At 33.3% G+C, this 17,531-nt stretch overlaps 1 protein-coding gene and 1 pseudogene across 4 annotated transcripts in view; both read left to right on the forward strand.

The window, feature by feature from the left end:
- Nucleotides 1–17,531, forward strand: part of LRBA (LPS responsive beige-like anchor protein) — a 742,234-nt gene that overhangs the window by 409,424 nt on the left and 315,279 nt on the right. The window lies entirely within an intron of this gene.
- On the forward strand, nucleotides 15,377–15,498 carry LOC131822796 (U4 spliceosomal RNA; annotated as a pseudogene).

Genomic DNA, 17,531 nt, shown 5'->3' on the forward strand with positions numbered 1-17,531 from the left:
TTCCATGCTCTTAACAGCTTAATTCTATTGCAAGTAAGCACTTTAGATATAAGGATCTAGAGCTCAATAGAGATCTTGACTGGGTATATAAATTTCTGAGTTCACTTGTATGAGTACAGTTATAGTCATGAGCACAGATGATATCACAAAAGGGAAGAGTACTGGGTAAGACTAATATTTAGTGGTTTAGATGATAAGCTACAAAGAATGTAGAGCTTTTAGTTTCAGAGGAGGGCCAATAGTGTGTGTGTGTGTGTGTGTGTGTGTGTGTAAAGAGACAGACAAATATACATACATGATCATAACAGTGTATAACTGCTATGATACAAGAAGTACAGGCTACTCAAGATTAAAATTAGCTATACAAGCTGGTACCTAAGCTGAGAATTAGTTGATGAGTGATACTTGTTAGCAGGCAGATAGAGTGCTACTGAATCATAGCAGGTGGAGCATGGAAGAGAGGAATGTGGCTGAAGAATGCTACCAGCGATCCCCAGGATTAACAAATGGTTTTCATTCTTTACCTTACTTGACTCAGCTTCTGTGTGTCTGGTATTCTGTTCTGTTAAATCTGTCATTCTCTTACGAATTAATTAATTCAACAAAATTTTACTGAACACCTATTCTGAGCCAGGGTCTTTGCCAGACACTTTTGTGTTCCTGCATCTTACCTTTTTATAATTCTACTTTTAAGAGTCATCCTTGAAAAGTTCGGTTGCTGATATTTTTCTTTTTAAATTAATGCTTTTGTGATCTTAATCTCTTTTGGCACTTCAACCATCACTTTTTTTTTTTCAAACCATGACTTCTTTATAGATACCTTCTTACATCAATTTTTTTGGTTCTTATCTCTCTTTTAAGTTCCACATTTCTGTTTTCAAGGACCTTCTGGATATTTTCATGTGAATGTACTCATGGCCCTCAAACTCATCACCTCCAAAACTAAATTCATCTTCTTTTGTAAGCCTTCCTGTGTTTCCTGTTTTTGTTAATGGAATCATTATTGGAATCTAAGCTGAAAACCTTGGGTTCATATTCAACATTATCCTCTCTCTAGTATCCCTCACATAAAAGTTTGGCAAAGGTTAAAAAGGCCGATATTGCTCGGTTTTGGTTTCTGTTAGCAAATACATTTTTGGTGGAAGAGTGAATTGGTAATATCTTTTTGGAGGGCGGGTAAACAATATCAGTGGAAGTTAAAAACAATTTATTCTCATCTTAGAACTTCTGCATATATGCTGCTCATCCAGAGGGTCTTTGGTGCTTTGCTGCAGAGTGAGAAGTTCATTTTTCCACTAAAACCTACTTTGATCTGAGATTGGATACTTTAAACCTCAGTTTTTGTAGAAAATGCCCCTAAGATTGTACCTTCTTGTTCTAAGAAACAAGTCTTTTTTTGTCTTACATCACTAAAAATGTTAGGCAAGGTAGTAGTAGCAGCAACAACTTTTATTACTAGTTAGAGATCCCTTTACTAAGTTCATGAGCCTTATTAACTTATAAGGTAAATTTAATGAGGTAAAGAGTATTGGTCCCTATGTTCACTTGTTTATTTGTTTTTTAACACAGGGCAGGAATTCTTCCCACACTATGACTTCTCTAATACAATTTTGTAAGATTATCACAAAAAGAAATTAAAAATGAGAAAAAGCTGAAGAAAATATTTTAAAGATAATTTTATTAAATGTGCAAAAATGCTCGATTCTCTTCAAAGATTATTACTATTTTAATCATTTTACCAAATGGAACAAAATCCATTGGAATCCTAGGTTAGGGGGCTCTGTTTATAAGTTGTTATAATTAAAAGTACAAATTTAAGAGTTTTCTTAGGTGATACAGATAGTTTTTAGCAAAAAGAAATCACATTATAAGGGAAGTATTTTAAAATATCTGTTTCTACAGCATGTGTTTTTCAAAAGCATTACTTTTTTCATTGTTAAAAATGCCACCTTTATGTCAAAGTGATAGATTAGCTGTACTTATTTTCAAATAGCTGCTGTGTACCATATTATTGCCAAAGAAAAGTTTAGCAAATTTGAAAAGATTATTCTTTTATAAGAAAAATAAGGGCATCATACCACTCATCCTTTATTTGTTGTTTTAGTGCTTTTCATCTTGTTCCAAAATCTGTAATGCTAAAATTGCATCCCACCTGAGACTTGATTACTGATACTCAGATTGAATAAAGATGCCAGAATTAAAGATTAGTAAAGCTTACTTTTCTATTAAAGATTAGTAAAGCTTAATTTCTTGCTTATAAGTCAATATAAATAGAAGCTGTATTTTTATTTTCCAGCATGAAAATGAATTATCTTCTCTATCCCTTGGGTACACATAGCCAACTTTGAAGATTACTGCTCATAGATGAGGTGCTATTGAAATGTTCAGAGAAAGCTGTTGATGTCAACATTTTCTTTTTAATAGATCATTCTGGCAACTCTTTTTGATTATGTATTTGAAGAAGAAAAATATTGCCAATAATGAAACCATAGAAAGGTATCACAATAGCAGTAGCCTTGGCAAGAGATGGAATAGAGCTGTGGTAGTGTGCGTGGGTTTGAGATATTTTAGGAAGAAAAGTGTTTGGGGCTTGATTTTTATGATGGTTAAGGAGAGGAAGGGATCATGGTTGATAGCTAAGCTTCTTGCATTGGTGACTGCATGGGTGGTGGTCAGTATTGGAGAGATAGGGAATATAAAAGAAAGCTGATTTTGCAATTTATATTTCTTTACATATCTTTTTTTTTTTTTTTTTTAAAGAAAGCTATTTTATAATTGGTGGGCCATTTTCATTTATGTTCACATTCTCTGTGTTTTAAAATTGATAAGAGTATCATTTCAAAGAAACAGTATTGAAATGTTTTCACTTCATTCCTCATTAAATTGACATTTGCTTGAACTCTTAAGATTTTGAGTGGATTGACACATGTTAATTGACACATGTATTAATACTTGTTATTTATGAAAAACGTAATGTTAATTATCCAACATGATTGGAGTTTACAAAACCTTATTAACAGTAACTCAACAAAGAAATGGAGAAACCAAGTACATATTTTTGAGAGTAAGTTTTCTTGCCCTATGATCGCTTCAAATGAAGTAACAGGTTAAAGGAAGAAGGGCTCAAAATGATCACAGGTACTTCATGTCTTTTAAAACTTTAACTCTTTACTATTAACATTATAAATGACTGTTTTTCCTTTAGAAACTGACTTGTTTTAAAATGATGTATGAAATAATATGTGTTTTGCATGTCCTGTTGTAATGATAAAGGTCATATAGTATCATTTACATAATCTCTAGCCAGAAATGATCTCAGTAATATCCTTGGTATAACATATACATTATCTGAGGTTTAAAACTCTCATTATTCATGAAAGTTAATTTTACAGTGGGTGTGAATGATCTATCTTATGGCTGGTTTTTTGATCATTCTATAAAATAATATAGAGCAAAGCCTGCTCAAATAACAGGAAAACCAGTAAAGAGTGATGCATTCGCCCGACTCTCTGTATACCCGATTGGATCTTGATTGATGGCAATCATTTGTCTTTGTCAAAAAAAGGAGAAAAATTCAGACATTGAAATAGGAGTGCTATCAAAGTTTCTACAATGGCAGAAAAATTCTATTAATGCGGCCTTAGAGTATTAACTGTCTCTGTTGGGAAATGATAAAGAATGTTAATTTTTTTCCTAGAGCATATTTAAGTGTAAAATGCATTATTTTGTCTACTGTTGGGATTAAAAGAATACTTTTGATTTATGGCAGACTGAAATTGATGAAAGCAAAAAAAATGCTTAAAATGATGAAAAAGCAAATAGATCTTAATCCTTTATGTTATTATTTTCTCAGTGAAATAATAAAGATTTAGCATAGTGTCATAAAATCCTTACTGCTGCATTCCAACTGATATTGGACCTTGAAAGGTTGACTTCAAAGAGGGTTGAAGTAGAAGAGAAAACATATTTTTAAGTGATTGTCTTTTTCTTTGGAATTCCCTTCCGAAATATTAAAGCAGAAAGACATTCCACATGTTATTTTTTAAAAATTTATTTAATGATCTTATTATGATTTGAGAATGGAAGGAGAATGTGAGAACTCTAACATATTAAAGACAAAATTAGTAAATAGCATTTTGTATCAAGACAAATTCTAACCTTTCATAATTTCTTATAACAATCTTTTATGTATTATATAAATATTTTCTGTAAGTTATGAGGGCTGGATACACTTTCTATTTGATCTTGAATATTTGCTTTAATATGGTGTTTTAGATTGTTAATTTGGCCTTAAATTTACATTTGAAAATAATTCAAAATGCAAATGTATTCTATTTTAGAAAATTTTTTAGAAAATAGCCTTGTTTAAGTTGATAATGATTTGACATTTATATAAATTGAAATAAGACTTGTTACATCTCATTTATTATAGAATTTTCTTTGTCAAAGTACTTTGGGATATTGTGTTGAAGTTTTCTTATTTGCATACCTATTGTTTAATTATTGGCATATATAATCATACTCTCATTTTCTGTTGTGTTGGAATGGGACTAGCTATGCTGAGCAGCCCCAAACGTTTGTATCCAGCCTTAAAATGTGCTTTAATTTTCTTCAGGTGGATACTTTTTCTGAGACTAATGTGAGATGAGCATAAATTTACATTTTCTTTTTGTAAAACTGGTTGAAATATTTGCTATTGATAATTATGTTCTGATAAATGAAAGATCATTATATTTTAAATTAACAGTATAAGTTTTGCTATCTTTATCTGTTTGGTTTTAGAAATTTCCTAATCTTTAAAAACAAAACTTTTTAAAAAAGAAAATAGGATTGTTTTTAGTCTTTGTATCCAGATCTAATGATGCTATATCAATCTCAAATTACATAAACTTTAAAATTTCAACACTCTCAGTTTGGGTTTTATGCATTACTAATGGTAATCCTATTCTAAATGTTCAAGTGGAAACAATTTAGTTCTTGTTTAATATGGGCAATGAAATGTTGATTTGTTAAAAATGGCTTTGTTGGTGCTTTTGTCTACTTCTTCACATGTGTATTTAATTGTTTAAGTCTAGTGCCATTATTCTCTGTAAATTAGTTGTTGATTTAGAAGAAAACACTTTAAGTTAAAACTATAGTCTCAATTTATTTTTTTGGTATCTGTTAAACAAAGAATAAATGTTAATGGTGTGTGATACTGAAAATGTACCCCTAGAGTATAATAATGATTTCAGAATTTTCAGTGAAGGATAGGATTTCTTACTAATTAACTTTACCATTGATAAACACATAGTAGAACCTTTTAAGGTATTTACTCAAGAACACGCTATTTCAAATTGGTTTTGGTAAATATAGTTCCTCACATGGAATTTACAAATGTGGGAAAGGTTAATTTCATAACCTTAGTGGCATGGTATGTGGTTTAACTTACTTGAAGCACAATTTAGACATTAAACTTATTCTTTAAATAAGTTAGACCAAACATCTGCCATTTTTAAACAGGTCTCATCATACAACTTTAAAGACAAAAGAATCCTTGAACTTCATATAGACAGGTTTAATTCACAGTGCAGATTAAGAGAATTAAGGCCCAGAAGAGTTGTTTTAAGCACTCAAGATTTCACTACTGGTCAGAAATAGAAAATAAAAAATAAATAGCATTTAGTTAGGGAAGTTCTTTCAGTGAATTCAGTTGCTTTTGATCCTGGCTCTATATTAGAATCACATGGAGAATTTTGAAAAAAATATACTGGTAACAGGGTCCCAATCCAAAAGATACCAGTAGGACACCAATATTCTTAAAAGGTTCCCAGATAAATCTAATGCTTAGGCAAGACTGGGAACCACTGAGATAAATCCTATCTCTTTCTGTGGTACCCCAAATAGCTTGTGATTATTGTCTTGGGTTTTGGGTTTTTTTTTTAAGATTTTATTTATTTATTTGACAGAGATCACAAGTGGGCAGAGAAACAGGCTAAGACAAGAGAGAGGGGGAAGCAGGCTCCCTGCTGAGCAGAGAGCCCAATTCGAGGCTCAATCCCAAGACCTTGGGATCATGACTGAGCTTTTTGTTGTTGTTGTTGTTTTTTGTTTTGGTTTGTTTTTTGATTTATTTTTAATTTATTTTCAGCATAACAGTATTCATTATTTTTGCACCACACCCAGTGCTCCATGCAATCCGTGCCCTCTATAATACCCACCACTTGGTACCCCGACCCCCCCGCCCCCCCGGCCCCTTCAAAACCCTCAGATTGTTTTTCAGAGTCCGTAGTCTCTCATGGCTCACCTCCCCTTCCAATTTCCGCCAACTCCCTTCTCTCTATCTCCCCATGTCCTCCATGCTATTTGCTATGCCCCACAAATAAGTGAAACCATATGGCTTTAACCCACTGAGCCACACAGGCACCCCCTGTCTTGGGTATTTAAGTTAGATAAAGATTCTGAGCAAAGCTGCATATAGTATTTTACAAGTAATTTTATATTAAAACATGCTGATTAATGTTAGTATTTAAAATTCTTAATTTTGGGCCATTTGACATAAACTGTAATTCTGACACTCCTTGAAAAAGCTTTAAAGGTTTGGCTTTTTTTTTTTTTTTTTTTTTTTAGATTTTTAAAATTTATTTTACAGACAGAGATCATAGGTAAGCAGACATCCCACTGAGCAGAGAGCCCAATGCGGGGTTCCATCCCAGGACCCTGGGATCATGACCTGAGTCGAAGGCAGAGGCTTTAACCCACTGAGCTACCCAGGTGCCCCAAGGTTTGACTTTTAAAGTTTATTAGTCACTTGTAGTTGAAAGCAATAGTTGGTCATCTAGTAACTGCCACCATACTGGTCACTGGTGTGAGTTATGTCTGTTGGTGACTTTGCTTCTCGTAGATCTCAAAAGATGATAGTGGGAAAAACAAGTAGCCCACAAAATTTGAAAAGCTCTTAAGATTTTGATCCATTCCGCACTTGACGGTATTTCCTACTTCCCATAACTTTTCTGAAGTATTAGCTATATGTTTTTTAGTTTATATCTTCCAAAAATTGATTTTATGGTTATGGTCCTTAATTACAAGAAGCTCTCAGAAATAAGTAGTAAAAATAAACCAATCCAATAAAAAAGTAGTAATTTCTTATTGAAAATCACTTTAGGATCATCTGTTCGAAGTTTTTGTCCTTCTTTCTTATCTAAAAGCGTTTAATTTTTTTGAATATGTCATGTCATGTCATATAACTTTAGTTTGGTATAATTAACATCTGTTTTTAATTACAGATTAGTTGTATATACATGACTCCAAGTGTACTAGTAACACATTTAGACCAATTTGTTGGTCAAAATTACATGATGGAAATATTTTTCTTTTTTATAATAATGGGATAACTCTAGGTGTGATCATTTGCTCCTGTCCATAGGATGAGAAGGGAGAACTTTTGTTTTTGGAGAAAGCAAAGGTTATAGAAATAGGAAAATGCCTAGGCCATTCTAGAAATAGTAAGAAAAGGGTATAGTGTTTAGAGGTCTTACTTGATTATAAGAAATATTAAGAGTACAGGAGTGTAAGTCAGTTATATGGAGGAGATTTTCCTTAATTTGATTTTTTTACCAGAATCTATCTTTGTGTCCTTTATAAGAGAAAAGAGAAGCAGCATTTTAAATAGTATAAATTCCTAATAGGAAAAAATAATTTAATTGGAAATTAGGAAATCTACAACAGGAAACTGATTTAACCTATTTACATATATAAAATATAGCATCTTTACCCTGTCCTAAGATCTTGTAACATTATCTCATTTAATGCTTATTGTAATTTTTTTTTTACAGTTTTTTTTTTTTTGAAAGATTTTATTTATTTATTTGACAGAGAGAGAGATTACAAGTAGGCAGAGAGAGAGAGGAGGAAGCAGGCTCCCTGCTGAGCAGAGAGCCCGATGCGGGACTCGATCCCAGGACCCTGAGATCATGACCTGAGCCGAAGGCAGCGGCTTAACCCACTGAGCCACCCAGGCGCCCTGCTTATTGTAATTTTTGACGTAAGTGTCATTTTATCCCTACTCTAAGATGAGAAGCCAAGGCTTAGAGAAACTAAGTCACTTTCTCAAGTTTATTTAATTAGTTAATAGTTAAGCCTGAGTAAGAAGAATGTTAAAGAGTTCCTGGGTGGCTCATGTGGTTAAGCATCTCACTCTTGATTTCAGCTCAGGTCATGATCTCAGGGTATGATATCCAGCCCCAGATTCAGCTCTGCACTCAGAGTGGAGCCTGCTTAGGATTCTCTTTCTCCCTCCCCTCTACTCCTCCCTGCTCACTCTCTTTCTCTCTAAAGTGAAAAAAGAAAATATATATATATAAAAAAAGGCAAATGTTAGGATTCCCGGTTATTTATTAAATTTACTGTGGAATTACTAATGCAGCAAATTTCGTAGAGCTGTAACCAAATTTGACATACTTGGCACAATTTTCCTATGAAAAAAGCTGCAATTTTTTTTTTTTTTTAACTGAGTTGTCACAGTAAGTTTGAACACATAGGTAATTCAAATAATGATTAACATTTATAATAGAAATGTAAAATAGGATTCTTAACTGATGATGAACTCATATGATCTTATCTTTTGTTGATTGAATGACACCTTCTTGATAACTTTCTTGAAATGGGTGAAAAAGTCACGTATGGGGTGTAAGTGCCTACAAGTATCAGTGACTTTTGTGAATTAAAGACAAAAATATTTTTAGGATAGTAGTAAATTTTTCGTTTTAGATCTTTCTTGCTGTGGAGACAAAATCAGCATTGTAACACAGAGGGAAAGACATGGGAATGTCTGAATTTTAGTATTCTGAATTCAGACTGCTTCAGCAACCCTCCAGGTTCACAGACATGTAAGTTTCCTGGGTTTTTTCCATACCACAGTGAGAATACAGAATTAGCACATAGCTGCCTCAAGTATTTACAATAATGACAGTTAAACTCAAAAAAGGTATAGATTTTTTAAAAATTTTACTTGAATATATTTACAAAGTGAAAACAAAAATGTATTTTGTTCATATAGCTTTTTTGCATGTTTGTGTTGTGGTAGAGGGCAATCCAGTTATTTATAACATACTGAATTTAATAGAATGCTGTGGACATTGTTAGAAAAAATTTTCTTATCTAAGTGGGGAAGATACTTCTCAAGTCAAGATTCAAACTGGTAAACTTTGTTTTCTTTTTAAATTGTATGAGATATAGAGCAATAATGTTCTTATACAATAATCCTGTGTATAAGTCTTTACTATCTATACCTATCTGTGGGTCTTACTTTCCTCTCTGCGTTGAGGAAGTGAATAGTTTGATATATAATCCTCTGGTTCCTTCTCTTACATTGATAAAGATATTTGAAAAAAATTTTTTTAATTTTACATTTTAAAAATTTTTAATTTTTAAAAACATAATTGGGGCCGCACTATATGCATTATTTACCTAGTTACCCATTTCACTTGCTATTTCACATCTATTTACCTCATTCTTTTTAAAAGGTTAATCATATAGTAGTATACAAATTCTACATTTTATTTGAGCTTTTTCTAGTGGTGAATCTTTAGCTAGCTTCTAATATTTCCTTCTTAGAAGTATAGAAGTGAATAGACATAATCAATTTTTTTCAAGATTGTATTTCTGTAGGATACATACCTAGAAGGGAAATTGCTAAATCAAAAGATATTATATACAAATACTGTCATCAAATACTGCCAAAGGACTTCTCCTCATGGCATGAAGGGTAGACAGGGCTTCTGGGAAATTGATATGCTTGCAGGAGTATCCTACTCATTTTGGTCATCATTGACTAGCTAGGGATTGCCTTTCTTCTAACCCAGGAGTCCATACCCCTTTAACTAAGAGTGGGCAGTTCTTCTCTTTGCTGCCCAGGAGCAGTTAAGGGGAGGAAGGAGGTGAAATCAACCTAAAAGAGTCTCTTAGGTGACTACTGTCTCTGCCCAGTGGTTGCATCTGTTGCCTTTAGCCTGAAGCTCCCCAAAGTAGTTCTTGAGAGTACCTTTCTTCTTGTGTATCTGAGATTTGATTCTGTCAGCTTTCTTTTACCTTTCTTTTTGTGAATTCCTCAGAATTTCTTTTTATTGGTTATATACTTATTTTCACGTGGTAAGTGTTCCATATCAAGCCCATATCATTAGCATAAGCATTCAAAACAATGACCCTTGCATTAAAATCAAGTATTGAATATCTTAACCTTGTTATTACCTCCCCCCTCAACTTCAGTGTCCTACTGTATGTCATTGAACAAGATGAAGAAAAATATTCTGTTGCTTTCTTCTCAATATGTTTATCAAAGATTAGTTTACCCTTACTTCCTTGATTCACAGTATGCTCTACAGGCTCAGGTAGCAAGGAAGAGGAAAGAATCCACTGAAATGTTCTTGGTTTCCATCTAGGGGTGTTCACCTATACTAAACCTTCTTTACATTGGTCAAAAAAGTGTAGCATTATTACTTTCTGTCCTCCTTACTCCCAAGAGAAATACATGATAATAGGGAAACAAAAGAATTAATTCCATGAAATTTTTTGCCCTTAAACAATATTCTATGTGATTTCTGTGGAACTGGGAAGTAATGAGATTTTGAACACGTACATAGAGAGCTGTATGAAGTACTCTTGTAGTTGGATATATATTTTTAAAAGAACAGAATATAGGGCACCTGGTGGTTCAGTAAGTTGAGCATCCTACTTTAAGGTTTCTCCCTAGGTCATGATCTCAGGGTCTTGAGGCTTGTCCTGCTTCAAGCTCTGCACTCAGCCGGGAGTCTGCTTTTATTCTTCTCCCTTTCCCTTTGCCTTTTCCCATTCCTCCCTCCCCTGTGTGTGTATGCGTGCACACTCTCTCTCACTCATTTGCTTGCTCTAAAATAAACAAACAAAATCTATGTAAAAAATAAAAGAATAACAAAGTAATAGCAGTTTGAAATGGTAGACACTTGCAGATTATTAGATTCAGCCTTTTTATTTTATAGAAAAGGAGACTGAGGCCCAAATAGATTAAATGGGTTTACTCAGGATCCAATAGCTAATTAATTATGAAGTCAGAACTAAAATCTAGATACTTTTTTCTTCCTGGTGCTGTTTTTCATATATCATGCTGCTTTTACAGTACTATTACATAGTGACACAATTTTTTTTAAGGTATATATTGAAATACAACTTAGAATATACAAAATTTATTAAGGAATAAACAAAAATAACTTCTGTTGGGGCACTTAGGTGGCTCAGTCATTGGGCATCTGCCTTTGGCTTGGGTTATGATCCCAGGGTCCTTCTCCATGGGAGGCCTGCTTCTCTCTCCCACTCCCCTGCTTGTGTTCCCTCTCTCACTCTGTCTCTCTGTCAGATAAATAAATAAATAAATAGATAAGGAATAAACAAAAACAGTAATTAGAAATCCTAGAGTTTTTCTAGAACTTAGAAATGTTTAAAAAATAGTTTAATGATAGAAGAGATCAGGTATATGAAGAGCATTGGAATCATCATAAGTAACATCTTTCAAAACAGATGTTCGGAATATACTTATGGCAGTAATTTACATTTTCGTGCAATGTATCTTTAATTGCTTTTACTAAGAGTTGTTGTTTTTCTTACAAATTTTTTGCCTTCTTTATCCTTTATTCCACTGTATTTTTCCTCAAAGTAGGAAAAGAGTTTGGAGGGGAAGAAGCTAAAACATAAGAGGTTTCTACTGGGCAATTTTACCTAACTACATAATAAAATTATATCTTAGTTATTTTATTTAAGTCTGATATAATTTTTTGCTGTTTGAGAATTGTTTTTATTATACACTTAAAAATGTCAATATATGTTAGTAAATCACCCTTCACATTATATGTAATAAAAAATTATTTTGCTTTGGTGAGTGCTGTGAAGTGTGTAAACCTGGCAATTCACAGTCCTGTATCCCTGGGGATAAAAATATATGTTTATAAAAAATAAAAAATTAAAAAAAAAAGATGTATTTGTCAGCAAACTATAGTTTGTTACATAATTAATTCAAAGTAAATTAATTGTGTGCATTTCTTTTTAAAGGAGCAAGATAAAAAATGTCCCCTTCTGTATAACGACTGTATTAAACATAAACTTTGTAATACAATCTTAAACAGTAAAAAAAAAAATTATTTTGGTTGTTACATTAAATTAGAAATCATGTGCATTAGTAGTAGAGCACACATTATCTAATTCATACAGTATTGTATAGAATTGAGGCTCCTTTAAAAACTGTAGCCCATTTTTACCTTGACTTTGAGAACAAAATCATTTTAACTCTGAATATATCAACTTCATATAAATCTAGAAAAGAGTGATTAGGATAAAGAAGTTACATATTTATCTTTTTGGCAGACTTTTAAAAGTGTATGCTACGTCCTGAGCATTGTGCTAGAAGCTGAGGGTTCATACAAAGTGAAAAAAAAAAAAAGATCCTGTTCTGGATGTAATGTAGGTAATGTATGTAATGTATGTAATAGTATTGCCAATATATAAATAGTTACAATGCATTGTTACAGTTTTAACAATAGAAATAAAAAAATGATGTTTAAATATGTATAGCAAAAGGAAATAGACTCACTGAGATGGAGTTAAAAAGTATAGATTTTGAAATATAGACAGACCCATATATATAGGCATGAGTTATACTATGCTTATAGAAATATTTTAAACTTAGAAGTAAGTATTTATTATAAGCCCACATTGTGAAATTCTAGATTCACTAAATTTTTTCTAAGTAATTTGGAGTTACGCAGGTGTTAAGCTTTGCTATACTTGATAAAGATCTGCTTCCTTCCCCCTGAGAATGATTCAAATCTTCACGGAGAGAAGAAACAGCCACATCAGCTTCCAATTGTCAAAATTCAGTTTTTAAAAACTCAAGTCTTTTTCCCAATGGGTTTCCAGATTGAAGAACATATGGACTCTATCTTCTCAGTAAAATACTTTCATTTTCCTTTTGAATTACTTTTAAGACTTCACCCTGATATGAGAAGTGTAAAATGAAACCATAAGGTATTTAAACAACATCTACCTCTCTGTGTGTGTTTTTTTTCAACTTGGATTGATAATAACCTTATAAAAATCAGAAATAACACTTTCTCTTTTAAAAAGTAATGCATTTTTTTCAGCAGTTGCATTTATTTTTCCAGGAAATGAAAATATGTGGGTTTTTCCTGGTGTTAGTCTCTAATTGATTGTTTTATTTATCTTACTGAATTTTAAGTAGATATTTTGATTTTAGTAGATATTTAGTAGATTTTTGATTTGGACTGCTATCTTGGATATATACCCTGTTTGCTATAATTTACTACATAGTTGAAATAAACAGTATTTTAACACTTTTGTGACCAAGGAAAATTTTATAACAAACTAGCAGGTTGCTTTATACTTGTAATAAGCTAAAAAGGTCTTAACAAAAGCAGCTTAACCAGCATAGCTTATTGCTGTTTGAGAAGATTAAGACTGAAAAGATTGGTCTTTTATTGAGAAGACAACTAATTACTTTTATACAAATTTTAAGCTTGGGGGTTTATAGCTTTATTCTTTAAAAAAAAAAAAAAGTCATTTTCCCAGATATTGGGAGTTGAAAGGGAAGAACTGCAACTCAAACAACTTAATTTTCCTATCTCTTAGTAAAAACAGGATTGAGGGAATCTCCTGAACCCTTTGGAACACTTCTATGTCTCATTTATATATTTGTTAGCCTGCACAAGCCTCATTTACTAAAAATGACTCTCTTCTGTGCAAGATATCTTTTGAGATAATCATTCAGACAAGATAGTAAACTATATGAGAATAATTTGCTTCTTTTTTTTATTCCAGCCATACTAGCTGTCCTTAGCCCAGCACCTAAAACCAAATGAATTAAGTAGAATAATGAAAAGTAAACTTTTTTTATTTGAGAAAGAGGGGAGGAGAGAGAGCATGCATAGAAGCAGGGGGCATGGCAGGCAAAGGGAGAGGGGGAGGCTCAATGCCCGGTGGGGGGGGGGGGCGCTGGATCCCATGATCCTGGAATCCTGACCTGAGCTGAAGGCAGCCGGTTAGCCGAATGAGCCACCCAGGGCCCCCGAAATGTAAACTTTTAACTACAATAATTTGAAAAACTGATAATATGGATAGAAAGGCAAGAATATAAATTCTCAGAGGGGAATCTTACAGCAGTGCATGTTAATGTGATAGTATTCTAATATGATTAAGAGATGAGCTTTAGTGACTATAGCAAAGAACTTTAAAACAAAATGGATGTGTAGCCTGTGTGGTCACTGTGTACACACCACAGTTAGAATATATGAAAGCTCCAACACAGACATTAAGTTATCTGATTTGGTAGTGCTGTTTGTTATTCATTTTAACTGTATACTATTGTACTTTTCCATTTATAGCCTTCTCAGTTTACATTAATAATGTGATTATACAGGATTCTGTATTTCATTACTAAAATTTATTTGGTTCTTTGTGGGTTTCTTTTTTGAGATAGTCTATATTTTAGTTATTGAAATTAATATAGATAGTGACCTTGCTTATTAGACTATTTCAGTTCCCATTAATGAATTTTTTAAAAGATTTTATTTATTTATTTATTTGACAGGCAGAGATCACAAGGAGGCAGAGAGGCAGGCAGAGAGAGGGAAGCAGGCTCCCTGCTGAGCAGAGACCCCCCCAATGTGGACTCAATCCCAGGACCCCAAGATCATGACCTGAGCTGCAGTGGCTTAACCCACTGGGCCACCCATGCGCCTCCATTAATGAATTTTTAGGGACCATTTCTCTTAGTCTTTCTCTTCCTATTCAAAGTTGAATATTGATATTGAGTATCAATATTTGATGTACAAGCCCTAATTAATAAACTTGCCTGTACAATACACTAGAATCCTTGCCTCTGCAGATTAATGTATCAAATATAAATGAACCCTTAGACATCTTTTTGATTTTTCACTTTTTGTCTTTTCAAATTAAACATATTCTTATGTATCTAGGATATTCTACTTTTGTGTCCAGATCTAGTGGAATCTCTTTATATGGAAAAATTCTATGACTTATTTAATGTTATTTTTAGGGGTTCCTCCCCCAGTGTTTATAATACACTGTGTCCTGTAGGGAATATAGAGGGCTTCTTTATTATGCTTGAAGAACTTTGAAAGATTTGTTTCTTTGCTGAGTATCTCTTCTCTTGCTCTCTCTTGAACTCACTAACTGAGGCTTTTCTCTTACCATTCTACTGAAACAGTTCTTTTCTAGGTCACCTGTGACATTTATATTGCCATATCACATAGTCAGTTCTCAATCTTCATCTTCCTGGATGAACTGATACCTTTGGTATGTCTGAGTACTGACTCTTCTTTGAAATGTATTTCCTAGCTTTGCGCAGTGGCAGTATCGTAGCCAATGAGGTTTATCCGAGGCGTGATTATTGCTAATTGAAATGTATTTCCATTTGGTTTCTGGGAAACCATAGACATCTGATATTTCTCCTATCAGTGGCCATTCTTCAAAATTCCTTGTTGGTTTCTCCTTATATAATATGGTCAACCTCTTTATTTGGGGGGTTACTCAGATTTTAGTCTTTGGAGTATTCCTTTTCTCTCGCTCTACCAACTTCCTTTACTATCTTAACCAGTTCATACCTGTCTATATTATAGAAACGATATTTTGTTGACTCCCAGATTATATATCCTGTGAGATTCTTTCCTTTGAACTGCACAATCATATTTAATTGTCAGCTCAACATCTCTGTGTGGATATTTGTTGTTTGTAGCAATACAAGCTCCTTTAATAGATAAATCCCAAAATATCATTCAGTGGCTAACCATAGTAGAACTGTATTTCTTTTTCATATAAGGTATGGAATAGATGTTTCTGATAAGTGATTTATTCTAAAACTCCATTGTCTTTAGTTCTTGACTTCCAAGATTGTCATCTGCATCAAGCCATTGGAAGGATCATGGACAACTGTGTATCAAAAAGTTTTATAGACTAGGTTTGTAACTGGCTTGTATCATTTCTGCTCATATTTTACTGACTAGAGCTCAGTCATATAGCTATGCCTAATTGCAAAGGAGATTGAAAATGTGGCTTAGCTGTTTGTTTAGGTAGAAGAGGAAAATTGGTTTGGTAATAGCCCCTCTGTCACAGATTGCTTATGGGCATCCCAAACATGACATGCCTAAAACCAAATTCCTGACCTTTATCGAAACCTATTTTTCTCACATTCTCTTTCTCTGAAAGAAAATGGTCTCTAGTTTCTGAGACCAAAATCCTTATAATATCATTTTCTCTTTTCCTTTCATATCCCAGGTATGATCTATCAGCATGTTCTTTCAACCCAACCTTCAAAATATATCCAGAATTCAGTGACTTTTATGGTATATATATTGTTACTTGTGGCAGATATGGTAGCTGATCATCATAGTTTCATTCTGTCTTTCCATTGTGTAGATCTTTTGCTGGGAAATGGGTACCCAACCAGGAATCACATTTCCTTTGTGGAGTCATGTGACTTGGTAAGACAAAGGAATATATGTAGGTAGAGGACTTGCATGTCATTTCTGGGCTGAGTGGATGTAGCATTTACTGAGCCATTTTTATGTTCTCTTCCCATCTCTACTCAGCTTCAGGACTTGATCTCTACCTGAGTTTTGGCCTGTCTTACTGCATATAACATTTAATCAACTTTATACATCATATGCTTTGGAGCCCATTTTATTTTGAATAAATTGCTTTATGTCCTTGAACTTTATTTTCATGCCTTATTTATTGCCTTCCTTGTATCACAGAGAAATTTAGCACATTTCAATAACACATTAATGGGATAAATCAGAGAAATAGGAAATTTAAAAAGTTAATGTTGAAAACCCTTATCTTGCTTAAATTATTCTAATAACTTCCTTACTTGTGTTCTCATTTATGATATTTCTTCTTTTGTATATTTCCTAAAGTTACTGTTCTGCAGTCATAATACTTAAAACGTAAAGCTTAAAACTCTTCTGTATCTCCCTACTGCTAAAAGACAAAAGCCAACTCTCTAAGATGATATGGATAATGTCAGGAGCTCAGCTGAGCTAGGAGAGAGCCAAGCAACCAAGGATCAGAGTAGCTGATTATAGCCACAAACCAGAAATGAAAGAGTAAGGCTTTAATAACTTGCTCTGGTGGTATAAGCAATAGTCTAAAACTGCAGGACTCCCCTTGTTCCATTATCCTCCCATTTCCATTTCCATTATCCTGCCATATCCTGCACTGTTGGAAGGTCAGGTTAATCCGTGTGGATTAGTATAGATCAGTCTAGATGTTGGGGTCATCTCACTGTTGAGGAAACTCTGAACAAAAGACTATATAGCAGTTTATGGACCATGAAGTTAGAAGACGGAAAAAGAAAAGAGCTCAGAGTAGACTGAGTGAGAGTGGGGAAAAGTGTCTTCCGGGTTTCCCTTTCTTTCTCTGCTAAAAAGTTCTGGGCAGCGTGCCTGAAAATGACCTCTGCCTAAGGCTTCAGATAAAGAAACTTTGGGATA

The sequence above is a fragment of the Mustela lutreola genome, chromosome 1 (assembly GCF_030435805.1).
Source record: "Mustela lutreola isolate mMusLut2 chromosome 1, mMusLut2.pri, whole genome shotgun sequence".
Classification (NCBI taxonomy): domain Eukaryota; kingdom Metazoa; phylum Chordata; class Mammalia; order Carnivora; family Mustelidae; genus Mustela; species Mustela lutreola.